At 53.2% G+C, this 6,634-nt stretch overlaps 1 long non-coding RNA gene across 2 annotated transcripts; it reads right to left on the bottom strand.

Moving 5' to 3' along the window:
* Positions 1-3,576: 3,576 nt before the first annotated feature.
* On the bottom strand, positions 3,577-5,918 carry LOC134147906 (uncharacterized). 2 transcript variants are annotated; one of them, XR_009960099.1, is made up of 3 exons: positions 5,042-5,918; positions 4,421-4,594; positions 3,577-4,217 (listed from the first exon to the last, which is right to left on the bottom strand). It is a non-coding gene; the product is annotated as an uncharacterized LOC134147906 (long non-coding RNA). The 2 variants fall into 2 exon arrangements; XR_009960098.1 differs by having other exon boundaries at positions 3,577-4,594.
* Positions 5,919-6,634: the final 716 nt, after the last annotated feature.

A 6,634-nucleotide genomic window follows, 5' to 3' on the forward strand; every position in this document is an offset into this window, starting at 1 on the left:
TGTTTGTGTGTAAGAAATGGTTGAAACTGTCAAATGTCTGTGTCCCGCGTTGGTGGGATCTGAGAAGGTATCTGCAAGATATTAACCCTGTCCTACTCTCTGTGGTGCTGAGTGTTTGCTTGGTGTGTAATTCTGACCTGAAGCTTGTTGTAAATACTGTTTTTAGTACTATGATGATGATTATTATTATCAGAAATGTTGTGCTCATGAGCAGGAGCTTAAAACAAGAGAAATGACCATTTTTCACTCTATCATTGGGGCTCGGAAGAACTCGGAGGCTGGGCCGTGCGCAGGCAGGGTGCCAGGGCCCGTGGGATGCAGCCTCGGGGAGAGGAGCCCTCGGGGAGCCCCGTGGCCGGGCCCGGCCCGAGGGGGCTGCCAGCTTCGCGTGCCGGGGAAACCGCAGGCTGGGGAGCTGCGGGGGTTTGAGTCCTGCGGACGGGGCGGGTGAGAGCAGGGAGAAGCCAGGCCTAGGGTTGGGGAGAGGAAGGAAGGACTGAGAGATGTAATAAAGATGGTGCTTCAAATCAGCGCTCAACTCTGGTATATGTCATTTGGCATGAACCCGCCCTGCGTGAGGGTGCTCCAGTCTGCTTCCCGCAACCAAGGAGCGAGACGGAGCAACGGTGAGGTTTGGCGTGTAGCACAGGGAGAAACGGTGGTGGGAGACTGTGTTTTGTTAGAGCGATCCTTCCCCGAACAACTCCCGAGTCTCAGGACTTGGTTCCTGCCTTGATCTTCCACCTCAGCCCTTTGTGCTACCAACTAAGGCCCAATTAGCAGTATCCTCTGTGTAGTTAAAGGCCAGCCTTGATCTCAGGTGGAGACTTATTCTTACAATAGCTTTGCCTGGCAAACAATCACACTGGAAATGCGCAGAAGAATGACCTGGCAAGCCAGGAGCCCAGCACGCAGTGCTCATGCCGGTGTGAGCACTGGGAAATGCATTTTTCTCACCTTCACTGGGTTGGTTCTGTGAGGTACAGTGGACATAGCTGAAAAATTTGCTACTGCAGGGTAAACTCATGTCTCAGAGAAGCAGGGATGTGTCAGGTGGAGTTTTGTATTAGTAATATCAGGGGTCCAGGTGTGTTACTGCTGCTGAAATGTCTCATGCAAAGGAAACAGGATTGTCCAGTGTAGCCAGAGGTATCAGTGTAACAGAGATGGTGCAGATGAATGTATTGGGGATGTTCAGGAACTTAAAAGTTTGTCCAGCGCTGCTGGACATTATCAGGGAAACGCGTGATTGCTTTGGTTGCACGCGCCAGCTACTCCAACAGCAGTTATCTGGAGGGGCCGCCCCGCTGCAGAGCCGAGGAGGAGCTGGGCGCAGCGCGCTGCGGGCGAGGGGAGGCAGCTGGTGCCAGGCACCTGCCTGGACTAACGTGACACTGTGCCTGACAGGCGACACACATCGCTCTTTCAGTTCTCATAGCAGCAGCAGATCAGTTCATTCCTTTCCATGTCCCAGCATTGCTAATGGCTGTGTGCAACAGCATAGTTCATGCCTCAGTTGAGACTAATTAAGTATCCTCATTACTTACCTTACAGTCCCAGCCTACTCCATTGCTATTGTGACTTTTCGACCATTCCCATATTCCGCAGCCTTCAGACGTACTGCATGGCATGCAGTTTATAAATCCCTGGGGCAACGTTTCTTATGACAGGGCTTGAGATTCTTCATTGATTCTTGTAGGTGTTTATTAACCAAACTTTGCAATTACAGTTAGCACCCCAATTTTTGCAGAAGCATATTAACGTTAGGCCTTGTGCCTGGTAGGTGCAGCTCCCTGGAGGCTTCTGGCAGTGGAGCTGCCCAGACTAGGAACTGATGGTGTGTTTGCAGTTGTACGAGGGAAGAGAGATGAGATGGTGACAATCTATTAGTGTGCATACATGTTTCAAAGAGATCTCCTGGAGAAGGGGCTTTGATTCAGGCAAGACAAAGAAGCTGAAGCTAAATTCATTCCCAGCTGGCAGAGACCGCCAGATGAGCAGCGCTTCTGTGCAAGAGCTACAACAACTGGCCCCAGAGTCCAAACTCTAGCTCAGCGCTTACATTAACATTTGAAGCAAAATGCTCAGCTCCATCTGCAAATAGGCGCATTCGAGGATGTTAGGACCTCGGACTGCTTGTGGACTGAGCCAATTCCTTTTCTTATTATTTTTGTGTGATAAAATAAACCTTGCTGTAATCCACATGGAGGTTACTTTTAGAGCTAACCTTGCAGAGAAAGTGGCAGCTCACAATTGCATGATCCTGTGCTGGGGGCAAGTCTGAATCGCTGCTCCTGATAAAACGTAAGCTTCAGCTTGCTTGCTTTGCTTAGCCCAGTGTGCGTCTCTGGCCCTGCCTCTGCACAGCTTGTCTCATGGGGTTCATTAATTCCATTAAGCTGCATTGCTCTGCTCTCTTGGAGGGGTTGTGCATTCAGTTGTGCACGTGCGCACAGAAATGCATACATGGAAATGATATATGCACATATGTTCTTCTACCACTAGAAACGAGTTGAGGAATGGCTGTTTATGGTGCTAGAGATTTCTTACTACCCATGCTAGGGATGAGATGACATATTAAGACCAATAACTCCACTGTCGTAGTCAGCTGTCTTCTAAGTAAAGCAGAAGAGGGGCACTGGCCACCACCTACGTGTCGGTAATCCTTGGCCTCTGGGGGCGCAGGGAGGTGACAGCCCTCCCCGGTGCCGGGGGGACCTGAGGGGCCTCGGCACCGCCTGCCCCGCGCCCTGGCACCGCTGGTGCCTCGGTTCTCCCTCCTGTGACGCAGGGGCAATGAATCCCTCCCGACCTCCCAGGGGTCTTGTGAGAATCAATGAATTCATGTCTTCAAAGTGCTCTGAAAACGGAAGGCACCAAAGTGCTGAGCAGTGTTACAGAATTGTCCACCTCCCAGCGAGGAATAAGCTGGCACATTGCTGTGGAAAGAGCTTTTGAAGATGATGGTCTTGCCAGAAGGGTGGGTCGTAACCTAAGCGATGTCTGAGCTCCCCCGGGCTGCCCTCTCCCGCGGTGCCGCTCCGAGCGTCGCTGCCTTGCGCGGCATTCGCTCCCCGGGACGCAGCACGTGCTCGCTTGTTCCTTCCCGCCGTCAGCCTGACGAGGAACTGTAACGGTGTCGGGAAGGGACTTTCCACCACTAACAGAGCCTTGTCTGGTTCCTTTAGGTCTACCGCGTGCATTTCATTGTCAACTTGGGGTTGTTGTTGTGCAAAAGAAGTGATTATGAAAAAAAAAAAGAAATAAACTTGGTATGAAACCACATGTGTCCATCTCTCTCCATTAATTGACTGTTTTCATTCTAAGGCTTCTGTTTGTGTTGTGAAAATAATAATAAAATGCATTAAACTGAAAATTGACCTAAAAATCTGAGAAAATAGAATTTAAGCATTGGTATCCTGAATGGGTAGTTTATCTAATGTAAAAGATGCATGGATCCATAGTTTATTCTCCAAGAAAAAAAAAATACTTGAATGGAGGTAAACCAAACATTCCCTTTGGTTAGAAGGGTGAGGGCATAAAAGGTCCTTCCAGAGGAAGATCAAAAGACTTACATGAGACAATTACAAATGTAATAAATTCAATTCTAGAAAACATATGACCTTCTTTTTAGAAGAAACTCACTGTTTGCATAATGAGCTTTTCCTGAGAAACATCCCAGCCCGCAGCAGCCGGTCTGGGCAGCAGCAAGGCCCGCGACGCCTGGCTCCCACGGGACCCCCAGCCCCAGCACCTCGAGGGTGGGGGGACGTGGGACAGTGACCGGGGACGCCCAATGCCTCACCCGCGGCCAAAATCACTTCCCAAAAGCTGCAGCTGGAAACGTTCAGATTTGCAACGCAGGGCAACCCCGAGGGGGACGGTGTCGGGCCAATTCCCCGGCTCCTTCATCCCCCGTTGGCCTTTGCCAGCACGAGCAGCGGCCGGTTTCGCTCCCCAGCCGTCTCCTCCGTCCTGGACTACGGAGCCAGGAGCGCCGCTACGGGCTGGCGCCCGCTTTGCGATCCTATTGCAATAACCACCGCGGGAGACTTCACGCAGAGCTCGTTCCACGGCGTGCGAGAAGCGGACGTGAGCAGAGGCATCGGGACGTCGGCTTTACCGAACGGACCGCTGACTCCTCGGCGGGCCCTTCCGTCAGCGCAGGGAAGGTAACCCGGCCGGTCCCCACGCCAGCCGCGGCGCACAGGATGCCTCTGCCAGCACAAACAGGATTTCTATTTTTGCAACACGACCTTCAGGCTTTTTAAGATAACAGCCTAACTGGGAACACAGCATTGCCTCCCTTTTCCTAAGTGGTTCACCATATGCCACTAATCTAGGTGTAGGAATACTTAAAAAATTTTTAAAGGACACCGTAAACTGAACTTAGGTATTTTTTTAGGAAAAGGCACAGTACCTTGGAGCTGCAAAGCCACTGTGCGTTACAGAGAGACCATGCACAGTCCTCATGCACCCAGCCCGCGGCGGCGCCTGAGCTGAGCCGTGGGTATCCCGCTCGCAGGCAGCACTGGGATCGTTCAAAGGCACCACGCCAAAGCCCTGGGCCAGGTTATATCATGTAGCAACACACCTTTAAAAGATCAGCAAGGGGCAACAAAGCAAAATATTATAAGCAACCCTTGGAAGGATCCTTGCAAAATGCTGGAGTTGTGTCTGAGCAAGGAGAACAGAACAGGGCATCAGCTGTGGCACGGCCAGCGTAACAGCCCCGCTGGGCAGGCCAGAGAGGGTTTTGCAGAATGATTTGCTAAAATTTGAAAAATAATCCTAAATCCTTCCTCAGCAGCCTCGCAGGCAGCAAGGCGGAGAGCGAGCCTGCTGACGGGTAACGGGTACGAAGGAGCGCTGGAGTCGGTACGGCGCTGGGGGGAAAGCAAAGCGAACCGCCTGCACCGGCCTGGCTCGGGAGAGCCGAGGAGGCTCCCGGCACCCCTGATCCGGCAGCGAGAAGATCTTGCTCTCTGCAAGGCCACAGACTAGGGAAAATTCGATAAGGGCAGGATTGCTCCATGCTCACCCTGTTCTTACAGTCCCCAGCGCGCCGCATCGCCGCCCGCTGTGCGCCGGGGCTCCGGCTCCGCTCGCCTCTGGCATTTCTAGTGAGCAAATTAACATTGCTAGTTACCTTGGAGGAGAGGCAAAAGAAAGGAATCCAGCTGTTAGTGAAACACACTTTAACGACCGTCGGGTTTCAGTAAACAGGAACGCTGGAAGGAACAGGAGGGAAATAGTATTTTGGCAGTGTCAGTCTGGAAATATGGATGAGGAGGATGGAAAAAGGAAAGGAAGCACCTTGGAAAAAAGAAGCACTGCGTGAGCCACCACGAGCCTCTCGGACAGATCCGTTAGAAAGTCACGTAGCGAATACTGCCAACCACGAAGGAGCGCGTGGGGGCACTGCGCCGCTCGCCCGGGAAGGGGCTGCAAGGCGGCCGCGCAGCCCAGCAAAATGCACAAAACTAGCACATAACAGGAGCGTTGCAAAAAGTGATAACGACTCCTACTGCCTCTGGCCTGACTCTTTTTCGCAAAGCATTAGCCACTCGCTAGCAGAAAAAAGCGATGCATTAGCAAAAAGCAACACCAGGCCTGGAAAGGGCAGGAACCAAGGAGCGGGAGCCCAGGGCTAGCGCAGAGATGCAGCAGGACCCTCCGTGTCGCCCTCAGGCCCTGGGCAGCACATGCCCTTGCAGGATACCCATCCAAAAAAGAAAAAGGCTGAGGGATGGTTTGCAAATCTACACTGCAGGTACACACAAGGGGAAGGAGCCGAGCCGAGCCGTGCAGCACAGCTTCCTGGAGCTGTAGGAAAAAGTCCCATGGAATCTAAAGCCCTCCCAGATAGGACCACTTCCAGGTTCAAAAACAAGTTCCAGGCGTAAAATAGTTTTCTCTTTCACCTTCTGCAATTCACTGCTGATAAGGACAGTAAACAAGTCTTCAGAGAACTTCTTTATCTCTCCTATTTTTATTAGGCCTTTCGAGCTGGTGGCAAAGCAGCAGGGCAGAGCTCCTGCAGGGCTGCTTTATGCACTGTAAGCATCAGCAAAGAGAGACAGCAATACGGGTGCCACCGCTCGCCCACGGGACAGCCCTGGCACGGGCAGGGGCGGCTGGGGGGCCACTAACGACACTTTGATGCCCCTGCTGAAAGCGCCCGCTGCCCTGCACGGCACGCTGGGCCACGCACGGCTGCCCCGAGGTGAGATATCATGGGGACCAAACCTCCAGTGCTGCAGCCAAATGGCAAAGGCAGGTACGGGAAGGGCCCAAGCCCTGTACCGAACACGTGCGCCAGCTGCTCTCTGCGTTCCTGTAGGGCATGCACGGGCTTCCCGCCCATGCCCTGCACCTGCAGGGACAGACGAAGATACACAGATGCCCAGTGCCCTCCCTGTGCCCAGCCTTGGGGGCCTGCCGGACCCTCCGCCAAGGTGCCTGCACAGCTCTGGGTGCACGCAGGGGCCCGAGGGGCCATGTACAGCTCTGGGGACACACACACAGCCCCAGGGAGCATGCAGGGACCCAGGGGGCCTGTGTGGCCCTGGAGGGCATGTGCCTACCTGCCCTGACAATATGCACAGACAATCTCTGGGGCATGCACAGCTGT

Source organism: Rhea pennata, chromosome 16 (genome assembly GCF_028389875.1).
Source record: "Rhea pennata isolate bPtePen1 chromosome 16, bPtePen1.pri, whole genome shotgun sequence".
Lineage (NCBI taxonomy): Eukaryota > Metazoa > Chordata > Aves > Rheiformes > Rheidae > Rhea > Rhea pennata.